Consider the following 23,936-nt stretch of genomic DNA (forward strand, 5'->3'; position numbering starts at 1 on the left):
TTGAAGTTTTCAGCAACCAAACTGGAAAGAAACTACTCTGGGGTATGGGCTTTTATTTATTATGTGTTGTAAATTATGCAAGCATTTTTTTTCATTTGAGGCCATCAATATAACTTTGACAGCCACTATGCTCCGCGCTGTTGATGCATGATGACGTTCACACTACATGATTAATGATAGCGATGTCGGTGCTGGAGATATTTCAAGAAACTGCAGCTGATTAATGGGAAATTCTATGGCCAGCATTTATTACATTATGTTATGACTTTGATCAAAATATTTAAGCATTTATATTGCTTCCGTACATTTATCGGCTTTTTTGTGTGCCTATGCTGGAATACACAGCAGGAAGTAGCTCAGCCACGGGAAAAGCAGATATAATTGAAACGTACAGAGGATACAGAATAACTTGTGAGCGTTCTCTTTGAGTATGAGAATTATAACTCTTAATCTTGTAGAATTGGGAGCTAGTGACCAAAAGGAACAGGTTTGATGCCAGCTAGGGTAATAATCAAAGTACTACCAACGTTTCAGCACTCCTGCATTAAGAAAGTGAATGCTGGGATTGGTTTAAGATTAAAAAAAAAAATTTCAAATCTGGTTGAACTAATCAACCAGAATTTCAAATCCAAGCCAGCATATGCTGTCTTGCTCCTATTGGCAGAAATTGGTTGAAAGTTATGATTGTTCAGTTTGTAATCTGCTAGCGTAGATATTTATTTCAAGAGTAAATTCATGGTGTTGATGGAAAAAAATCAAGAACAAGAAGAACTATTTGTAGAAGTGTCTGTATCATTAGAGTTTCATCTTTGGTTGTAATAGAAACAGTAGGGTTAGTTGTCAAAAATTGGATGTTTATTGATTACAGATTTATTGCCTGCAAAGGTAATCATGTTGGTCAACAAATAGATTTGTATTTAACATAGTTCATGATTTGCTGAAAATTTCATTCACTTATTACATTGATCTGAATTTTATCGTGTACGACTGGTAGGATATATTCTTAATCTAATATTTTTTTCTACATTGCAAACAGCATCAAAACAATACATATAAGCATATCAAATATATCACATAATTTGTTCCAACTTGTAAATGTGAAAGTAAGAGATGTTGAAAATAGAGTTTGCAAGAATTCAGGTGTGGAAATATGATATGAAATATGTGTCTTACTTGTTCTGTGATAACTGTAATGGAATAATTATACCAACCAAAGACTAGGCAAGTAAACTACATGTTGCAAAACTGTCAAGTTATTTTGTGCAAAGCCAGTCATAATTGAAAGGAAGTTTCAGTAGAAATGCAGCTTCATGCATCTTCACCCTTCTAGCCTGGGAGAGTACAATGTTATCTTCACACAGAAGATTGTGAGATGTAGAATGTAATACCAGTGGTCATGAGAGAAGCAGAAATAATCTCCACCATTCTGAACAGGTTAGATAAGTGAAAGCAATAGTTATTTAACTGGTATTGGCAGTACCCAATCATGCTAAGATTCCCTACGTATATGCTAGGGAAACCAGCTCTCTGATTTTATGCTAGGCAGGTAGTCCTAGCAAAGATTTGGACTTCCTATTCTTTTGCATGGGAATTGATTATCTGGAGACTAGGAGGAAAAATAGCATTTATTGATTATGTAAATTTATTTTTGTTATTTTGGATTTCTTAGTCTTTAAATTTGTTTAAAATTAATTTCTTTTTTAATTATCTAATGGTTTATTTTATTGTCAAATATAATTTAAAAACTGTTACAGGTGACACCCAGCTATGACAGGTAGTGAGTGTCGACATCCCAGTCCTGTTGCCTGTCAAAGGTTGTCAGGCATCAAGGGACAAGGCTTCAGTGGTTAGCCAGCAGAGGTCTATTTGTGACTGAGGCTTTACTATGCCTCACCAACAACATGAAAATAAATTTGTCCAGCTCAATATTCAAATGAAGTAAACACAATCGTCAGGATCAACAGTGAGAAGTCTAATACCAGGCTGAATCCAGCTTGAGTCTATGCATTGATTCAGAACTTACCTTTGTAATCATCTAATAGCATTTGTCATTTCCCAGATGTTGAAATTCAGAAACTCCTGTCAGAAATACCAAGCTCCTTCCTTGGGTGCGCTGTTATAGACAGAGGTGGTAGAACTGGCATTGAACTCATCATAAGTTATGAACCTAAGGGGCTAATCTATAGAATAGGCTGACAAAGTTAAGATTTGGATATTACAGAGAATGTGATATTTCTTTAAGGATAGTAATTATAACAAGATAACTCAATTCAATGTATTCTATTTTCTTATATTTTTCAATATGAGCAGAAAATTAATAACAAAAATATAAATTCTTTTACATTTTGTTTCTTCTGAATAGCTCCAACTTTGCCTCTTGTACAGAATTTAGATGCAATTTACACTCAGTGACACTGTATTAGGTACACCTGTACACCGGCACGTTAATGAAAATATCTAATCAGCTAATCATGTGGCAGCAACTCAATACATAAAAGCACACAGACATGGTCAAGAGGTTCAATTGTTGTTCAGCCCAAATATCAGAATAGGTAAGAAATGCAATCTAAGTGAATTTGACCGTGCAATGTATGTTGATGCCAGATGGAGTGGTCTGAGTATCTCAGAAACTGACGATCTCCAGGGATTTCCATGCACAACGGTATCTAGAGTTTATAGAAAATGGTGTGGAAACGAAAGAAAATGTCCAATGAGTGGCAGTTCGGTGAATGAAGACACCTTTTTAATGAGAGAATTCAGAAGAGAATGGCCAGACTGGTTCAAGCCGACAGGAAGGCAACACTAACTCAGGTAACCACATGTTACAACAGTGGTGTGCAGGAAGCATCTCTGAAAAGACAAAGTGTCAAACTTTGAAGTGGATAGACTGCAGCAGCAGAAGGCCACAAACATACATTCACTGGCCACTTTATTAGATCCAGGAGGTACCCAATACAGTGGCCACTGAATGTATGTTAATAAGTGTGTGTGTTATCTTTAGCTGCAGGCAATGAATTACAATTTGAAAATTCACATCTCATTTCCCAAAGATTGTGCAATTGTGCTATGCACCCATCTCCTTTCAGGAAAGGTGCATTTTCTATTGATAACTGCTTAGCTGTAGTAAATGATCTGTTATCAATTGACAGAGTAGTGTAGTGTAACTGTATGAATAAATTCTGAAACTGTTTCTACCCACCGTTGTCATGGCATTGGAATGAATCCGTTCCAGAACTTTAGAACCCTTATGATTCAAAGTTAGCATTGGTAATATTCTCAAACCTCCAGTAATGCCTCCACCCTCCCCCCTTCACTATTTTCCATCCCTTTGTCCCTCTCTCATGTTATCTCCTTGCCTGTCCATCGCCTCCCCCGGTGCTCCTCCCCTCTCCCTTTTCTTCTTTCTTTCATGCCCTTCTGTCTCTTGTACCAATCAATTTCCTAGCTCTTTGCTTCATTTCTTCCCCCTCCAAGTTTCACCTATTGCCTGGTGTTTCTCTCTCCCCTCCCCCACCTTTCAAAGCTACTCCGCAGCATTTTTTCTCCAGTCCTGCTGAAGGGTTTCAGCCCGAAATGTCGACTGTACTTTTTTCCATAGATGCTGCCCGGCCTGCTGAGTTCCTCCAGCATTTGTGTGTGCTACTAGTAATATTGTTCCAGTGGCCTGAGGCATCAGCTGCAAGTAATCTGGGTCTCAGAAGCATGTAAAAGGACAGGGATCTTCGCTGTCCATTAGAGCTTGAATTTGGGGCCAGGCATGAGATATTGATCTTAAAATAGTCTTTTCTTGAATTAACCAAAGGCTGTGCTGATCCTCTAAAGATGGTAATGAATTACATCAACAATAACTGTCTTCACCCACTCCAAGATATGGGAAGTGAGCCACGTTTCCAGAATCACACTTGAAACTTTATTGTCAGGGGCAGTGTGACGGAGTGAGGGTAGAGCAAGTTGTTTACTGATGCCATTAGCTTCCTGAATTGCTGAACCTCCAAAGTCCTGTCATTACAATCGGTACAAAGTGCCTTTGCATTACGATTTGCTGTTTCTCTACAAGCTTGAAGGGCTTAAATTGAAAACAATGGAAATCAATACGATCACTGCAGAGGCATAGATATTTTTATTTTTGTGCGCTTGATTTCAATTGGTAGCTTAACATCACAAAAGGAGCAAATCAAAAGGATCACCCCAGTTGCCTGAGTACTATATCGATACTGCGGTAGGATTGAAGGGTAGAAATCGACTTGTTTTGCAGTACAAAGCACTTGGTGGTAAATTCTGTTGTTTCATTACTTTGTGGCCTTCAAATAAAAACAGCAACTGTTGGAAATGTTCATCAGATTTGGCAGTGCCTGTGGAGAGGCAATAGTTAACATTATTGAATGATGACTATTTCAGATTTTATATATTTCAACAGAAGTATTATTTCCTCCCATCACTTATTGAATCAAAGAAAATGCATAAATTAACAAAATTACAAAATATTTATCAAGTGTATCTGATAAAATATCGTTGAACCATTTCTCTCTTCATGATTGCTCTCTGGCATGTTGGGGTATGCCCAGCAATACAAGGCCCCAAACTGCCCTTCCAGGTGAGTAAGTTGGGGTAATTTAGTGTATCTGGTGCTCTTGGTGCTGCCTCCTCTACATCAGTGAGAGCCAAAGTAGACTGGATCCGCTTTGTCAAGTACCTTCACTCCATCCACAACAAGTAGGATTTCCTGGTGGCCAACTATTATAAGTCTAATCCCTGTTCCCACTCTGACATGTTGGTCAATGGCCTCTTTTGCTGCCACAGTGAAACCACCCTCATATTCTGCGTAGCCCCCAACCTGACAGCATGAATCTAAATTCCAGTAATTTCTCCCGCCTTCCCTCTTCTGTTTTTTTTCCATTCCCATTTCTCTATTATCTATTACTTCTTTTCTTCTCCTTGCCTGTCACCTCCCTCTACTGCCCCTCCTCCTTCTCTTTCTCGCATGATCCACTCTCCACCCCTAACATATTCCTTCTTCGTCAGCGCATTACCTTTTCTACCTATTACCTTCCAGCTTCTCACTTAATCACCCCTTCACCTCAGTTACCTTCCCCCTCACCTGGCTTCACCTATCACCTGCCAGCTGTACCCCTTTCGTTTCTATCATCTTATTCTGGCTTCTTCTCCCATCTTTTCTAGTCCTGGTGAAGAGTCTCAACCAAAACGTTGCTCCTTTATTCCTTTCAATGGATGCTACCTGACTTGCTGAGTTCCACCAGCTATTGTGTATGTTACTCTGGATTTCCAGCATCTGCAGAAGCTTTCATCTTTATTCCCAAAAATTTCTGTTTTTAATCCAATTATCTAGAATTTGCAGTACTTTTTTCCTCTATGCTTTCTGGCTGTCAACTTGATCTATTTTCAATCTCAAAAAGTTAGGTAGCTGTTCAGTAGACATAGCACAGGAGTACAACCGGCTTTTTCTTTTGAGATAAATGAACACAAACTGAGCCAAATGTGCAAGCCATCTTTTTGAGTGGTGGATATTCTTAAAAAATGCTAAGAAATAGTAACATATGGCAAATCAAAGGATTCTTTTTGAAAGATTGCAATGGCACCTTAGCACATTACACTGAAAATTGACATGACAGAATTATACAAAAATGGGAATAAATTACCTTTGGCTACTATCACTAACTGGGTGCTAGGTGTCAGCTGTAGATATGTTTATCTTGGCATAGCTAGAGATTCAGTTCCACTGAAGTGATCAGAATATGCAGGTGGTAGGTAGAACTGGCTAATGATACTTTTGCATGTATTTTGTGTGAGTATCCAAATTCAAAATTCTCCACATGAAGTCTAAAATCTGTGACAAAGTAGTTATTTTATATCTATGCCTTAAAGGAGTACATTTTCCACCCCACAAGTGTGAAGTAAGTATTGACTTATGTCTCCTATTTTTTCCATATCGGCCAATGGAATCCCTGTGGTTTTACTAACAATTTGTAGCTCTCAGAATGCAGTCAAGCCCCAGACCTTGCTGCAATACTTTGCTCTTCTGCAAAATGGAGTGAAGAAGCCTCAGTTGGCAGTCCCTTCGATCCTCCTTTTTGTCCACTAATGGCCTTTTGACAGCTCATTGTATCACTTCTTAATTATTTCAAAATACCTCCGATAATTCAGAATGAATAACAATAAATAAGTAAATAATATCAGATATATACACTGTGGCTGGTGAGATTAGAATTACAGGTTATAGGTTAAGACTGAAAGTAGAAATATTTACATAAAGGGAACATGAGGGAGAACATCTGGACTCAGATGGTGGTGAATATGTGGGAAAAACTGGCGGAGGAAATAATGGATGCGGCTTTGATTTCAGTATTTTAGAGAAATTTTGAAAAGTACATGGATGGGAGGGGTACAGAGAGCAATGGTTCCGGTGCAGGTTGATGGGACTAAGCAGAATAGTAATTTGGCATGGAGTAGATGGGCCAAATTGCCTGTTTCTGTACTGTAGTACTCTATGACTCTATAAAAATACCTTAGAAAATAAAAGCAGATGTACATGATGTATATTAATTATAACATTAGTATATCTTTATCTATAATTACATTTACAATCCAGGTTATTGTGACAATGCATGAGGCAGCTCTGTGGTTGACAGAAATGTTCGTGTTAACGTGCAAAGTTCATTCAGCCTCACAAAATAGCACCATCCTGTATTTGATATGGAGTTCAGTCATGGAGAGGGAAGTCAAACCTTATGAAAGGTCTTATCCTTTGTGCTGCAATACATTGGGGCAAATTTAGAAGTGCAGTGATCTGCAAAGAGGACATCACCAGCAAGTCTCTTCCAAGCCAACAGCTTATTCCATCATTCAATTTATTTCATCTTTCAGGTGTAAGTAAATGAGCTTTTAGTAATGTTGTCTGTGATCAGTACACAGACTTGAAACTGACTCTTTACTATAATCTGATTCTGATAGGCTTGGGCTATTTTCAATTTTAGCTCCTGAACTATATTTGGTAAATTGTAAACCCACCATGAAGCTGACTTTCAAAAACAGGACCAGCTGTGCTGGTGATAGGGAGCCAACATGCATCTATCTTGCACCTCATGAGGATACACTGCTGTTCCATTGCATGCAGCTCTGCATGAGACAAATTATGCATTTATTGTAAACAGAACAGAATCAATTGCTTGGAAATTCATCCCTGGTCAATAGTGCCTCTAGTTGTATCAGTACAATGCACTCTGTATCTAAAATTCATTACATTTCTTTCAGTGGAATAAATTTAGTAGACACAACGAAATGAAGTTTCCCTGTAATACCTGGAAGCATGCTATGATTTTATATATTGTTTTTGCTTAAGAAGTCTTCTGAAGCTTTTTAGGGGCTTTATCATGCTAATAAAGTTTTAAATTGTTTTATTGTTTGATATTTTACATTTTATTATATATAAAACATGTACAAAACAAATCTTTTATTTAGTGGTCAGATTCATGGTTAAATCAGCAGGTAAATCCCTCAAAAACAGGTGGAGTCCTCTATACTAATTTTACAGTAATTGAAACAATGGAAGTCAGTGTCTCAATATCATACACTTGCATCAGCTGCCATACAGCTTATATGTGGAAGAATTTTCTTTTGCACATTGGGATAGTTGATGGACTTCTTCTTTTAATGGGTTCTGTTTGGTTTCTTTGTTTTGTGGCTGCCCATAAGGAGACAAATTTCAATATATATAGTATACATACTTTGATAATAAATGTACTTTGAACTTTGAAATACAATGGGATAGGTGGCCTCTTTCTATATAGTAAAATTCCATGGCATACAGAATTTACAAGTTAATGTTGAAATATAATCTGTTTGTGTGATGGTCCAACATCTACAGAAACTGTATTATTACTGAGAACTCCCTTTGCTTGGAACAACCAAAACTTCAGTGAGAACATGGTCATTTCATTAGCCTCGCCTTATTACCAGGCTGATTCCTTGCATCCCTGAAAGCATAAAGCAAAGGAAGGCAGAGCAGACTAAGATTTTCACTATGACTGCTCTACAATCTTTAATGATTGTGGCTGTGATCCAGTTTGATTATGCACTCACACTTTTTCCCCCAAAAATCTATCGATCATATCCTTGAACCTTCTGCATTTTGTATGCCAACAAGCCAAAATCTCTTTATGCAGAAGACCCACTGGACTGCAGCACAATGAAGGCATCATACATACTGCTAGGATACCAAGCATTTGCCATATTGGTTCCAAGTTAGCAGGTAAGAAATAGCAGCAGGAATAATGCCTCGTGCCTGCTTTGTCATGTAAATGTCTAAACTTACCCCAGTCCCCTGATTCACTTGATGTCTAAAACGCTCTATCACAGCCTTATGTACGTTCAAGAACTGAGCCTTCTTAGCTGCCTTGAGTAGAGAATATCAAAGCCTCTGTAGTTTTTGCATGTCTTGGTCTATATGGACAATCTTCCTCAGTCTGTAATAACAGATCTTGTCAACCAATCCAGGGCAAACATCAGCCCCACATTTACCTAGACAAAGCCCAGAATAATTTTGCTTGTTTTAATAGGTTATACATTTGTACATTTCCAAAATTGATATGGAAAGAATGAGCCTACCTGGTCCATTGCATCTCTGCTGGCTCTCTGTGAGGACAATGCAAAAGAGTTAAATAAAAGACAGAAACCACTTTGTGGTCAGGTGGCATCTGTGGAAAAAGTAGGTATACCACAAACTAGTCATCCAATCTGCATTTCATTTCTGCAATGTAGAGGAGACCATACCTCACCAATTAATCTGGGAAACCTCTGATAGTCTCCACTTATTTCAAGTACACCCTTCCTTTGTTCAGTAGATCAGAGCAGTAAAGAGTGCAGTGGATTCCAGTTAACTGAGCCATTAGTCAATCAAGGCAACTGCTTATTTGGGACAAACAAACTGAGGAAATAGCCAGGATTTCCTTCATTTATTTGGGACACTACACTGCTTAATTAGGACAGGAGACAGTCAGTCACATGCATTTGTATCACACTTAGACACTACGCCATGCTTAGAGTGAAAAATTGCATCAGTTGTGTGTGCTTTTGTTATATTATTCATTTGGGCTGATGGGCACCGATTCAAACAGTGGTGGGTTTTTTTCATAATCTTGAGGTTTTTTTTTACTTTGACTTAAAAAATTGAGGCCCTTGCCAAGAAAAGATTTGAAAATAAATGAAGAAATTAGCCTACTGGAATGAAGAAATTAGCCTACTGGACCAAATAAAAAGCCATCCACCTAACACCATTCACAATCACCTAGCAGAGATAACTGGAGTGCTGAAATGTACAATAGCACGCTTGGATACGTCAGTAAGATAAACTGCGAGCAACAACGGAGAACATCCCAAAAATGAACGTGTGATGCTGAGGATCCAGATGTTGAAGAAGCCCTCAATCAATGGTTTTCCATTGCAACTTTAGGACCGAGATTAGGAAAAACTTCTTCACACAGAGAGTGGTGAATCTGTGGAATTCTCTGCCACAGGAAACTGTTGAGGCCAGTTCATTGGCTATGTTTAAGAGGGAGTTGGATATGGCCCTTGTGGCTACAGGGGTCAGGGGGTATGGAGAGAAGGCTGGGGCGGGGTTCTGAGTTGGATGATCAGCCATGATCATAATAAATGGCGGTGCAGGCTCGAAGGGCCGAATGGCCTACTCCTGCACCTATTTTCTATGTTTCTATGTTTCTAACTGCAAGACACGTACATATCAGTGGATCCACGTTAAAAAACAAGTCAATGGAGCTAGCTGAGAAGCTGGGTCATGAAGATTTTAAAGCAACAGATGGTTGGTTATCTCAATGGAAATGTAGGCACCACATTAAATTCAAGAAAGCACATGGTGAGAAAGGTAGTGTTGGTGCTACAAGTGCAGAGACATGGAAATCGACAAAGCTGCCGACTTGCTTCAAAAATTTTGTGTAGGTGATATCTACAATGCTGAAGAAACAGGTCTTTAATCGTGGCATGCCAGACGGTTCCCTTTCCTACAAACACGCAACACTATCACGTTCAAAGAAAGCACTGGATTTCATAATTGTGATGTGTTGTTCAAATATTTGAGGAAGAGATGAAAAGAAATTGTTGGTTATTAGGGAAAGCATTAAACCTTGATGCTTTAAGGAGCTGAGAATGGATAGTTTACCAATTGAGTGCACTTAATGAATTCCTCTGTCCGTAACCATTATGAACTAATACACAGTTTTATAGTGTTATAGTACTATTGGTAGCATTCTAGTTTGTTCTATGTTTCTTACAAATACATAATTTGTTACTTATGTAAGGGGTTTCTTTTTATATGTCACTGTGCAGTCTAATTAAAATGGCTTCTTTGTTTATGTTATAATTGAAAGGGCTTCTTTGTTATGTTAACTGCTGAGAAAGTCCTCCCACTAGCAGTTTGTTTGAATCACGTTACTGCTAAGAAGATGCTATGAACCAATTGTGATAGTTGTTATGTTTTTGGCGTATCTGTAAGATATTGTATGCGCGGGGTTTTGGGGCAGAAGGCGGGAGAGAGAGACAGAGCATGGACCAGGTGCTGTGAGTCCGCTAACGGAGTCGGACCCCGAGCGGGGCGTTTGGCGAGGAGAGGAGACGGAGACGGACTCGTGTGGAGCATCTGGTCGACCACCATTGTTGGTCCCAGGCGGCCAGTCGAGGTGGTCCGAGGGGTCGCAGGGTGAAGAAGAAGGGTCCTGAGCTCCAACTGGTTGTGCACAAAGAGATTGAACTTTGATAAGTGTGGCACCTTTGATTTTCCTTTTATATTTTATTCTCTATTAATTACATAGTTCCAGTAATATCTATAAACTGTAAATCATTTAATCGTATCTGGTGTATTGTCTGTTATTTGGGTGGGGTGGGGTACATCACATAGCATCCACACAAACTGATAACCCAGTTTGGTGGGGCGGAGGGCTGTTTCCCTAGACGACAGCGAGCCGAGCGACCCTAGCGACCCTGAGGCTGGCCAGGGGGGCTACACTTAGTTGAATGGTAGTTTGTGTTTTTTATACCTTTTTGGATATTTCCATGAAACTTCAGGTAATGGGGGCAGTCGCTGGTTACAGTGTGTCCCAGTTAAACAGAATCCACTGTATTCTAGGTCTCACCACCTATATACATTGTGTGTCTTGAGGAAACAGAATCGTCTTTGACAACAGCACATTCCTGAGTCACTGTGCGTTTCACAAAGTGATTACCATGCAGTCAACCTAAGAATCATTGTGAAGCCTGATGCCTTTGCCTGTTGCTTTCTGGCAAGAAACAATGTCTCTTTATGTAAAATGCATCAGTAGTCTTCATTAGAAATGAATGGATGGCAAATTGCAAGGTACTATGTTATGTTCAAGTTTATTCTGGAAGGACTCCAGCAAAATAAAGTGAATTTGACAACTATCAATGTTGCCATTGATTTACGTTGAGGTGCAGCTATTGCTGGACATTAGTGAGAATGCATTTCCTGAGATGCAGGCAATTTGTATGTGGTTCCTTGATAAAGTTCTGAGATAGAATTGCACACTGAACTTGTGGTTGGATGCACTTTCTCACTGACAGCCCATCTAAGGAGGCTACTGATAACCTGGATGACATGAAAGTTTTACAAGGAAATATAAAACATTTCACCTACGAATCTACTGGCGTCATCTGTTGTATCTGTTGCTCCCAATGTGGCCTCCTCTACATTGGTAAGGCTCATTGTAAATCGTGGGACCACTTCATGGAGCACCTCTGCTCCATCCGCCACAAGCAGAATTTTAATTCCAATTACCATTCCTGTTTCAACATGGTGGTCCATGGCCTCCTCTTGTACCAAGATGAGGCCACCCTTAGGGTGGAGGAGCAACACATTATATTCTGCCTGGGTAGCTTCTAACCTGATGGCGTGAATATTAATGTCTATTTCTGGTAAAATCATCCCCCCCCTTTCTCTGTTCCCCACCCTGACCTTTTATCTCTTCTCACCTGCCTGTTACTTCCCCCTGGGTCCCCCCTCCTTCCCTTTCTCCTATGGTCCACTCTCCTCTCCTATCAGATTCCACCTTCTCCAGCCCTTTCCCTTTCCCACTCACCTTGGCTTCACCTATCACTTTCCAGCTAGTCTCCTTCCCCTCCCCACACCTTTTTATTCTGGCATCTTCCCCCTTCCTTCTTAGTCCTGAAGAAGGCCTTGGCCCGAAACATTGACCATTCATTCATTTCCATAGATGCTGCCCGACCTTTTGAGTTCCTCCAGCATTTTGTGTGTGTTGCTTTTGATTTCCAGCATCTGCAGACTTTCTTGTTTTTAAAAGAATGCAGATATTTGTTTCAGTCTATAATATAGTGATGCTCAAAACAAAACAGAATCTTGATAAAACTTAATCAGAAAATAATATTTTGACAAGCTGGTGAATTGGTAATCAAAAGGTGTAATCTCAAGATCAAGTTGAATGCAGGGAGAGGTCACAAGTGTTTATATCATGGTGACATGTTTGGACATGGAGCACCATAACTGTAATGATGGTGAAAGCTTACACCTTTTCATAAGGGAATTTGGAAAATAACTAAGTGAATATAAATTTAAAATATCACAGGAAAAGGTAAGAAAACACAGGAGGTAAAAGTGATACGATAAACACGCAGAAACTTAAGAGATGTGACACTGATGAAGGGACCAGAAAGCTCCAGGCAACAACACAAAAAAAAACTTGCTATCATCACTTAGGTGTCACTCCTGATATGTCTCAAGATAACGCATTGAATAGTGGCTCTAAATTATTATTTGCTTGTAAATCTTGTTTAAATTTGTTTTATATGATGATGTACAAAGTCATGCCTTGTTACAAGCAATTCTAGTACTGATTTTACTAAATATTCCAATAAAAATGAATGTGACTCCAATTTGAGAGATTATTGTTTCAACCCCCAGATATTTCAATTGGAATTATACTCAACATAAAAGACAAAATCAAGCCATTTTTCTCCATTGGTATGTGCCAGTATTTATGCAACTTGCAAACCTTCTCCCATCCATGATATAATCATTTTAACATTATGTTCTGTTCCTTTCTCTCTCATATAAGTATCTGCTTTCCCTTTAATTACAGCAATTCTCTTTGCCTCAACTGTCTGTCCGCATAGTAGTGTGATGCCCACCAAGAGTCATAAATCAAATCATTCTCTGGATAAATAATTCACAAGGGTTTAGTCTATGCAAGGAAAGTTTCAATTGCTTTGTAGGGCACATAAGGATTATTCAAATGTGGATTAATGACAATTTCTTTCATCAACTCAAGGTCAGTCTTTATCAAACAAAAAATCAGTTTGAGTGTACAGTGCACTTTAGAATAAAGGCAACATCAACTTTGAATTTTAAATGATATTTTTACGGGATGGCTTGCAGCAGATTAAAACCTAATCAACAGTTAATTAAATAAACCCATTTTATAATCTTTTGCTAATCGTCATTAATGAATACTACTTCTATGATCCTAATTCATCTAAGCAAATTCCCTTAAAGTTACTTATGATCTAAAGTTAATTTATTTGCAAGAATTACTTCCTTTTCATCAGAAGATTCATCTTAATCATAATCCAGAGCACAAGACACCAAGGATTGGTCAGCATATGATATGATTGATCTCATATCAAAATAATTCCGACAGTGTTGTGGACTATCTGTAATCTGCCATTCAACATAAAGAATCTGGTTTTCCCAAGTGACAATTGCTGATTTGTCATTATATTTTCTGATTATAATAGTTATTGTTTTGTGCTGTTGATTCCGTGAGAACTGCAGACAAATGTTTACTCCAGTAGTTCCTCCATTGGAACACTTTCTTTATTTCATGTCCCATTTCTCACCTCCATGTCTGACTATGATGACTCATACTTCTCAACCTCCAGCATCTCACTTACCTCAAACTTCATTCCCTGTCAATAATGCTGTACAAATTATACATAATTTATTCCATTGGAATAAATGGAGCTGGGCTTAGAGATTAATTGCAATGTACTATGCGATTGTATAAAGCATGTAGTGTTATTGCCCAGGAATTTATTTTTTAAGCAACATTTTGTTAACAGAGAGCCTGAAAATATTTGAGGAAATTTGGTATGTCACCAAAGACTCCAGAAAATTTCTACATACGTACCATGGAGAGCATTCTAAATGATTGCACCTCCATCCTGTATGGAAAGACCACTCTGTACAGGATTGGAAAAAGCTGCAGAGGGTTGTAAACTCAGCCAACTCCATCATGAGCATCACCTCCCTAGCATTAAGAACATCTTCAAAAGTTATGCCTCAAAGTTATAACCTCCATCATTAAGTCCCCCTATCAGCCAGGTTTATGCTCACTTCTTAGGTACAGATGCCTAAAGACACACATTGAACATTTTGGCAGCAACTTCTTTCCCTCCGCATTCAGGTTTCTGAATGGACAATGAACCAACCCATGAATGATAGGAAATATATATATTTCTTATTGTAATTTATAGTTTTTGTTAAATGCATTACACTACTCTGCTTCCGCAAAACAACAAATTTCACAGCGTGTGTCTGTGATATTAACCCTGATCCTGATCCTGATTCTGAAGTGAGCAATGATTGGTGTCAGCACACGAAGCAGAGTCTGAACAGATTGAGAATTGGATTTGACATATGTAAATTATCTGTGTAATACACTATTATGTAGATCTGAAGAAGCAAGCCTTGCGTCATCTCCTGAGTTACCCTGCAGGATCACATGATATCCTCCGCACAATTTGGCAGCACCAATACTAGAAACAGTGGTCTGAGTGAATCATATGAAAGGTTGGACTGGAAACGCAAAGAACAAGGAGAATGAAACTGTAGCCTGAGCCTGGTTCTGTTTTCACTCTGGTAGCAGGAATTGTTTCACAGTAAAAGTGCAGAGGTAATTTTCATTTAGAACCCTGTCATCAGGCTAGTTACCAGTTTCCTGAAGCAGTGAGATCATATTCCAAACTCACTTAAATATATGGTCAGGATGAAACAAAGAGGCTTATAATTTAGCACAATTTGTGTAAAAAATTAATATCCTTAATGTCTGTCATTACCTTGGAATATCTCAGAGGGTTTTCCAGCTAATGGAATGGATTTTGAAGTTTATCACTGTAGTGACAAATGGACAGTGCACAACGAAGTCCCACAAACACCAATAAATAGATAGTCATAGTCATAGTCATAGTCATACTTTATTGATCCCGGGGGAAATTGGTTTTCATTACAGTTGCACCATAAATAATAAATAGTAATAGAACCATAAATAGTTAAATAGTAATATGTAAATTATGCCAGTAAATTATGAAATAAATCCAGGACCAGCCTATCGGCTAAGGGTGTCTGACCCTCCAAAGGAGGAGTTGTAAAGTTTGATGGCCATGGGCAGGACACAACAGCACACAACAGCAAACATGATAGCACTGGCCACCACAGACTCGTAGAACATCCTCAGCATTGTCTGGCAGATGTTAAAGGACCTCAGTCTCCTCAGGAAATAGAGACGGCTCTGACCCTTCTTATAGACAGCCTCAGTGTTCCTAGACCAGTCTAGTTTATTGTCAAATAGATAATGAGACAATTAATTTTGGTAATGTTGAGGAAGACATACGGTAACTATTAACTGGGTAACCACAGATAATTCCCTGGAAAATTGCAGGGAACTGTTATGTCCACCTAACCTGTCTGATGGCAGGTACCACCTTACATCTTATCTGAAGAAATAATCTAACAATAGTCAAAGTACAACCCTGTAGGACTCCATCAGCACTGCAATGGAATGGCAGCCTGGACATTTGTAATCTCACAACCTTCTAACTCAAAGACAAGAGTGCTACCAGCCTCATCATTCCTGACATTGTGGCCAGTGGTCAAAATCAGTAATAGAGTGAGAAACATGTATTTGCAAGCCAAACACTGATATCTGCACATCCTTTCCCAACTCATCACAGGAGGTTTCTGAGGTAATAAAATGTTTCAGACCCAACAAATGATAGTTAATCTAGGTCCCTGATCTTTTAGGCAAGCTGTGCCTGAAATCAGCTTCATTAAAATGGTGATTACGGCAGGGGGCGGGGGGGGGGGCATGATCTATATATTATTAGGACCACATGTATCAAAACCTCTCCCCAGCAAACACACTTGCACCCACACTGACAATTTTAACAAGCAATGTCCATTGCTCCCAATTAAAGATCTTTTTCTTTTTAGTTAAATAAGTCAGCTTGATCTCATCAGAAACTTTCTGTGTAGCAGCACTACTAATTAAATTATAAGACAGAAGTACAGTTGAATTGAACCGGTTAAATAATAGACAGGATTAAAATAGCATAATTCTGAAATTTTGAAGTGTTAAACCTCAAAGGCAGAGGAATGGAGAATGGACAGCCGGAAGGTGAGGTTCATAATTTTAAAATGGCAAACATGGCTAAAATCCAGGTCTCAGACACTTAATTTCAGAAAGGGACAAAGTGAAAATCCTGTTAACCAGAGGCTAATTTATCCTTTCGAGGTTTGTTAAGGCTTTTCACTGTCATGTATCTACTGTTTCTCTGGACCTAACAGATTCCATGCCTCTCTAATATGTGGGCCAGACTGCAGAAATACATCTTTCATACCTCTGAATCTTACCTGTAAACTAAACCCTCACCTCTACTTCACTCAGATGTTTAAAGCCTTTAGTCCAATTATGTTATTAATTTCAAATGTGTGTTCAATTTAGCAGGGTGTGCAGAAAATAGTATTAAACAAAATCCCAGCACCAAACCCTTTTCTCCTCCCTTGCTTCAGATGTGAAAGGCACCAAGTTTTGTTGCTTTTACCTTCACTACAGTTAGTGGCATTCCAGGTGAATTGTCCAAGATGGCCATTCTTTAAAAAAAGTATTAGAAATAGGAGCAGGAGGAGACCCTACCATCTCTCAAGCTTGTTCCACTACCTAACACTTATCTTGTATCTGAGCTCAACTTTCTTGCCTGATCCCCATTTCCTCTGATTTTGTCACCATCCAAGAATCTTGAATATCTCAATGGTCCTGATGCAATGAAGACCATTAAATGAGAAGGTGAGGGATATTGGACCTAAGAAACCCATGAAGTGATATTATGGGGCTGGGAAGATTGACCTCCAACAACTAACTTCGAGTGAACTTTTCCCCTTGATTTCCATAAGCTTCATTTTCAAAAAGTCTCCATGATCCTGCACTCACTTAAGTGCCATCTTGATATCAACAACAGTTACTCTCACGTTACAATTGATTAAATTGTGTTTGCAATGATGGATTACGTTGTTCGTCTATAAGCAGATATATTATAAGACTGCAAAAATCAGTATATGGCTGCATTTTTGCTTTGTTGTATTGAGCCCCTGTGCTATATGTTTAATAATTTAAATTTGTTGTAATTTTGCTAAGCAACCAACTGATAGACTACTAAGCAGTATTACATACAGTTTTAATTAACACACCAATAGCACCACCAGGGCTGTGTAGTAAATGCCAGCCTCGTTTCAGTGGGAGTTCTCTCACATCTGAGTCAGACATTTATGGATTCACCACCCACTCCAGAGACTGATACTCCTGTAAATTCACGCTGGCACTTCAGTGTAGAACTGTTAGACTGGGGCAGTGTTGAAAAAGACTTATTTCCAATGGATCTTTTGGTCTTTCCATAAAATGTCCTGTAATACTTTAGTCCTATAATAATGTTTGGAGTACAGTGGATTCTGGTTAATTGGGCTATCAGTTAATCAGGACAGCCATTTATTTGGGACAAACCTTAAGAACAAAAAAACTAAATCAAGAAACTGGCCAGCATTCCCTTCATTTACTTGGGACACTGTGACACTCAATTGAAGCAGGGGACTGTTGCCGAACATACTCTAACTAATGTCAGCTGGGTGCACTTGCATGGCTGTTAGAGACTATACCATGCTTAGAGTGATCAGCTTTTAAATAGCGTCAGTTGCAGGTAATTGTGCTTAAAAAGCAGTGATTTTTTACCACTGGTAGTTGGAGTGAAATAAGTAGTAAGACAATTTAGACTGCTTTTGCTCACTGCGGTTTTAAGTTTTCAGGCTTGGAGGTGCACCTCATCTTCTGTCTGGGAGTGTTACAGCCAGTAGTACTGGTTGGATCAATTATGTAGCTTACTTTCTCTTTTTGTATCAAAGTGGCTACTTCTGATACAAACCATCAATTAGTGATATTAGCACACCTTATATCTCTCAGTTAACACAGTATTTCACAACTTTTCCTTTCCTTCTATTCTCACTTTCTCGATGCTCCCATTTACCCAACTACTGGTTGATCTTTACCCTTTATCCCGGAGCAACCTTAGCCTCATCCTATCATAGATATTCTATTTATCCTATACATTCATTGTAACTACTTCTCTACAAATTAAACTTAACTTCTTTCCTGCTTTTCTCTATTTCTATTTCCATGGTTGCTGCCTGATTTGCGGTGTGGTTCCATTCTCTTCATTTTTATTACAAAACTGAGCATCTAGGTTACAATAATGAGCTCGCAATAAGATTAAATGTGGTAAAACATCCAAGATACAGATAAGAGTATTATCAGATAAAATAGGAGATATGTTAGCATAAATTAGGGTAGGGAACCAAAAGCTTGTAAGCACTAATAGAAGGGAGAAAGGGAGGGGTGTAGGTAACGGTTGCAAGACCTCAGAGTCTGAATCAGGGGTTGCCAACCTTTTTTATGTCATGGTGCCTTACTATGAAACCGAGAAGTCTGTGGGCCCAGGTTGGGAACCCCTGTTCTAGATAATTGAAGGCACATCAAAGGAAGCAGCTGATTTCCACGAGGGCTCAGAAGAATTAAGATTTTTCATTCAGTTGCAAATCTGAATAATGTTATGCTCTTGAGATAGTGCAGTTTTGATTTTATTTAGTTTCCACTGCAATTTAAAAATACTTATTGTGTATAAGTTCAAAAGTTGGAAGTTCAAAGTAACTTTATTATCAAAGTACATATATTCAAGCTTCTAAAATTCAAAGCACGTTTATTATCAAAAAATATATAAATTATACACCTTGAAATTTGTTTGCTTACAGGCAGCCACAAAGTAAGAAACCCGAATAACACAATTTTAAGAAAGACAAAAAACCACTGTGCAGAGAAAGAGAGAGAAAAGAAAAAACAAATCGTGCAAACAATAGAAGCTTTCTGAACCAGACTGGGTCACAGACCTGCTCCCAGAACAGGTAGAGTAGTCCCAAGACGTGCTCCCAGGTCATCACCTCAGTGGGGTAAAAACACAAAGCAGCCAGCTCAGTTCTCAGCCATAGTGCCACGGAAAAAGGAATGAACTTTCTTGGGAGAGCAGGCAAAATCAGCTCAGCCCCTGCCTCCTTTCCCAGCATTCAGGCTTCTAGATTCTCTGTGCTGGTGCCTCCCTCTAGGATCCGGACCGCGGCACCGTGATACCCTTGGGCCACCCTGCCCAGAGCCATTCTCAATCTCACTCAAATTATGGCACATGAGGCGATCCAACTTTGCACCTGGATTAGGTAGACAGGCATCGAGACTTTTCCACATCGCCTGCACTCCATCTCCAGTAGCAATATGAACTCCGTCTGCTAACCCTGCTCAGACACACTGCACCTTGCAATGCCCCAGCACTGCTCATTGGCCAGATCAGCCTCACCTCCACCAGCCTCCTCACTGTCTGTGGCACAAGTTCACCACAACTGGCTTCAGAAAAGACGTTATAAGTAATGTGTTTAGTTGAATTTCTTACTTTTCAATCTACCAGTAAGCTGTTGCATGGCTTTGATAGTGCTATCTTCAACCGGAAGTGTTAAGATTTTAGCATACTGTTAACTACATTGAAATTAATTTTGTTGCAGGTATTTACATGGAACATGTGAAAATATAATCTATTTATAATTATGTACAGAATTTACCAACACTGTAAGGGAATATGGCCAGTTTTTATTCCATTTCCTTTTCTGATTTTAAGAAACTTTTAATTGTAGTACTCAATAAAAGAATTGTCATGGAATGGAATGGCTTTCAATAGGGTTAACATGTTCTCATTGAAAAAAAAATACAAGACAGATAAAAGTACAATTGTTATAGCAAAATTGCATTGTGCATTGACATCAGTTTAGATTAGTTTGACCTAATTTCAATTAATGAAGCTGGCTTTGAAACCAACTTGTGAAAAGTGGTTAAGTAAATTTAAATTGTAGTTTCACAGAAAAAGGACTATTTCCATGGGAACAGCATACCTAAAAATATCCCTTGGCTTCAGACATTTGCAATTCTCCAAACTTCATTATAAGGTGACAGAAGTGATGTAGCTTCCATTTTGGCCACCAAACCAACTCATTCTTATTAATGACTTAAGCTCTATAAAGAAATAATTTCTGCTTTCTCTTGGTATTGTTGAGTGAACAACATTGGATTGGCATAATATTGGAGTCTTGTTCTTCACACTTAGGTCATTCAAGTGGCAGAGGATATATTCAGTGTTGCTATTATTTGAAGATGTTGTGGTAGTATCTTCCATCGGAAATCTGGAGATCCCACACAAACTTCAAGGAACCAGCTGCCATGCAGAGTGGAGGAACTGAAAGCATAAGGAGAAGGAGGTATGAATCTCATTGAATTTTAAAGAGGCTATCTGTTGGACATGCTGGGTGTCAGCTGAGGCTGCTTGTGTACTTGCAGTAGATGAGATAAATTATGAGCAAATGTATTCCTTGAAACGTATAATTTCTCAACGCTTGAGGTTTATTGAAGTTTTATATTATCATTTCAAGGCAAAAGTATAACTGAGTGCAGCAACTCAGTGAAATGCTAGTGAATTCTTGCTTACATACTGAAATAATTTGTTTTGATCATACTTCTGTAATATAGTGGTGAATACATTAATTTGAAATTAGGGCTACTTCATTCTATCGAAGATTGCCAACAAATTGGTTGCTGAGATTTGTTTGATGTCTTCCTGGGAGGTTCACTTGGGAATTATTGGCCTTCAAGTATGACAGGGAGTTGGTTGCAATAAGCAAAGCAATTTGTTTTTCAAAATCATGAACTAAATACTTACTGCCTGTTACGCTGCTGGTGTTTAGGACAGCAATGAAGGTTTTTTCCATTGGTGTTTTCGTAAAAAAAAAATTTTGACCAGTCAGGGTTGTTGACACTGAGCAGAACTCCAGCACCTGGAGCAATGTGCTGAACAATCTTAGTCTGGCCTTTACTCTTTGAACTGTTTGGCATGTGTGACCCTACCAATAGTCAAAGTACAAGGCCCTGATTCCAGCTAACATAGCTCCCTGGGTCATTGAGGCACTCAAGACCCCAAAACCCAGGACAAGGTTGGGGTCCTCGGAGGATGAACTAACTAGAAATATATATTATAATTATATAATTATAAAAACTACAACATAGTCTAAGCAACTCAGTAGCTGCCCTACACACTCCCAAATAAACTTGCATTGTTTTTGTGGGATAAAGATAGTAGGCTGATACAGTGATATAATGATTAGAGACCTTGTTCACTGACATTCACAATAATAAAGTTACAAGTACCTTATAATGGCTCAATCAATATCTGTAAAATTTGTTATACAGTTTATATCATGGGGAATATCTTCCTCAATGTGACAATATATTGAAAAAAAAAACACAATATCCTTAACTACCTAGTTCTAGAAGGTAAGAAGGCTACACCCTATAACTTTGCTATATTGTATGATTGAAACTCGTCATTGCAAGATCTTAGGGAGCAAATAATTTTTATTTAAATTAAATTTATAATTATGATTAAAAGGGAAGGATATAATAAACTTCATTAGCCATGTAATGTCATTATGATATGGAAAAGTTGAATGGAAAAACATGATTTTGGTTTCATTAAGAACACATCAAATTTAAAAACATAGTACAATAGATTTTTACTATCCTTAGCACATAATGTAACAATGCACCGGAGTCAGAAGAGAAACTCAGCTGGTCTGTGGTAAAAAGCACATGGTGCATGTATCTTGCTCAGAAAATAGAGAACTAACTTCACCTAAAGGGCTTCTGCTATAACATAATTTCTCTGATCACTCTTACCTGGAACTTTTCAAAATTACTCCTACCATGTGTGTACAAAGGAAGCTAAGTAAAATCACTTATTCATTGGTGAATGAAATTCATTGGTGAATTGTCCTTTAAATACCGGCAGTTTAACAGAATGGCTGAAATCCTGAGCAGTTTAGCAAAGGTTATCTAAGTCAGTTTTTAAATGATTTATAATCTGCTCCTTGATAAAATTTGGTCAGCATGATCAGATTTGACTGGTTGTTTTTTTCATACTCATTTACCTGTTATTCCTTGCCAGCAAATCTTATTCAGCAATATTTTTAATATTTTCTATATTTATTACTTTGCTTTAATATGGCATTAATATTTAAGTGCTCAGTGGTGTGGAACTGAGCGTCAAGGATAAATGAACTAATTAATGCTGTTGAGTCTATTGCCCTGAGAGAGCATGTAAAATGTAAAATAAAGCTGTGTCTAATCTTGATAGTATTTGATGTGGCAGTGCAAACTAAGAGGGGAAGAAAGATGGTATTGAAGATATTCTCCCCCTTGAATTATTCAATGCTGCCAATTATATTCTCCTTTCAGCATTGCAGTAAAATACTTGATTCTCTCTTTCTTTTGACATATGGTGGCATTGAGGAATGAAGTGTAATATATACAAGAAAATGGCTCTTTTGAGATAACAGGAAATGAGAGTTGGTATTATATGAAGTCTATTTATTAATGTAAAAGCTCTATGTGTGAAAATCCCCAGAGATCATCAGTTTCTGAGATACTCAAACCACCCCATCTGGCACAAACATCATTCCAAGGTCAAAATCACTTAAATTACATTTCTTCCCCATTCTGATGTTTGGTCTGAAGAACAACTGAACTTCTTGACCATAACAGCTGGAATGTTATGATGAGGTTGTATAAGGCATTGGTGAGGCCGAATTTGGAGTATTGTGTACAGTTTTGGTCACCAAATTACAGGAAGGTTATAAATAAGGTTGAAAGAGTGCAGAGAAGGTTTACAAGGATGTTGTCAGGACTTGAGAAACTCAGTTACAGAGAAAGGTTGAATAGGTTAGGACTTTATTCCCTGGAGCGTAGAAGAATGAGGGGAGATTTGATAGAGGTATATAAAATTATGATGGGTATAGATAGAGTGAATGCAAGCAGGCTTTTTCCACTGAGGCAAGGGGAGAAAGAAACCAGAGGACATGGGTTAAGGGTGAGGGGGGAAAAGTTTAAAGGGAACATTAGTGGGGGCTTCTTCACACAGAGAGTGGTGGAAGTATGGAATGAGCTGCCAGACGAGGTGGTAAATGTGGGTTATTTTTGAACATTTAAGAATAAATTGGACAGATACATGGATGGGAGGTGTATGGAGGGATATGGTCCGTGTGCAGGTCCGTGGGACTAGGCAGAAAATGGTTCGGCACAGCCAAGAAGGGCCAAAAGGCCTGTTTCTGTGCTGTAGTTTTCTATGGTTTCTATGTCTGCATGCTTTTCTGCATTGCGTTATTGCCACATGATTGGCTGATTAGATATCTGCATTCATGGGCAGATGTACAAGTATAAATAATAAAGTGGCCACTGAGTGTATCTGTTAGTAGATGTTTGATATGTTAGTAGCTGCTAAACATATGTTGCAGATAACAGAAAATACTCCACGTCAGTTCCCTGAGATTGCAACAGAAAATGATGGAGATGCGCAGGAGATAAAGCCGGCTTGGTAGGTGGATAACATTTCAGACTAGTAATTTTCAATCTGATCTGGGAAATGTAACTGCTCAAAGTTTCAAGCAAACAAAAAAAAAGGAAAGTGTAGAGAAGAGA

General features: G+C 38.5%; 1 protein-coding gene across 3 annotated transcripts in view; it reads left to right on the plus strand.

The window, feature by feature from the left end:
* lrrc4ca (leucine rich repeat containing 4C, genome duplicate a) overlaps positions 1 to 23,936 on the plus strand; it is a 504,766-nt gene that overhangs the window by 246,305 nt on the left and 234,525 nt on the right. For all 3 annotated transcript variants that reach the window (XM_063061796.1, XM_063061795.1, XM_063061794.1), the window contains one exon: positions 20,518 to 20,668. The gene's annotated coding sequence lies outside the window, so the exon portion shown is untranslated. The remainder of the gene's footprint in view (positions 1 to 20,517; positions 20,669 to 23,936) is intronic.

This window comes from Mobula hypostoma, chromosome 11 (assembly GCF_963921235.1).
Source record: "Mobula hypostoma chromosome 11, sMobHyp1.1, whole genome shotgun sequence".
Lineage (NCBI taxonomy): Eukaryota > Metazoa > Chordata > Chondrichthyes > Myliobatiformes > Myliobatidae > Mobula > Mobula hypostoma.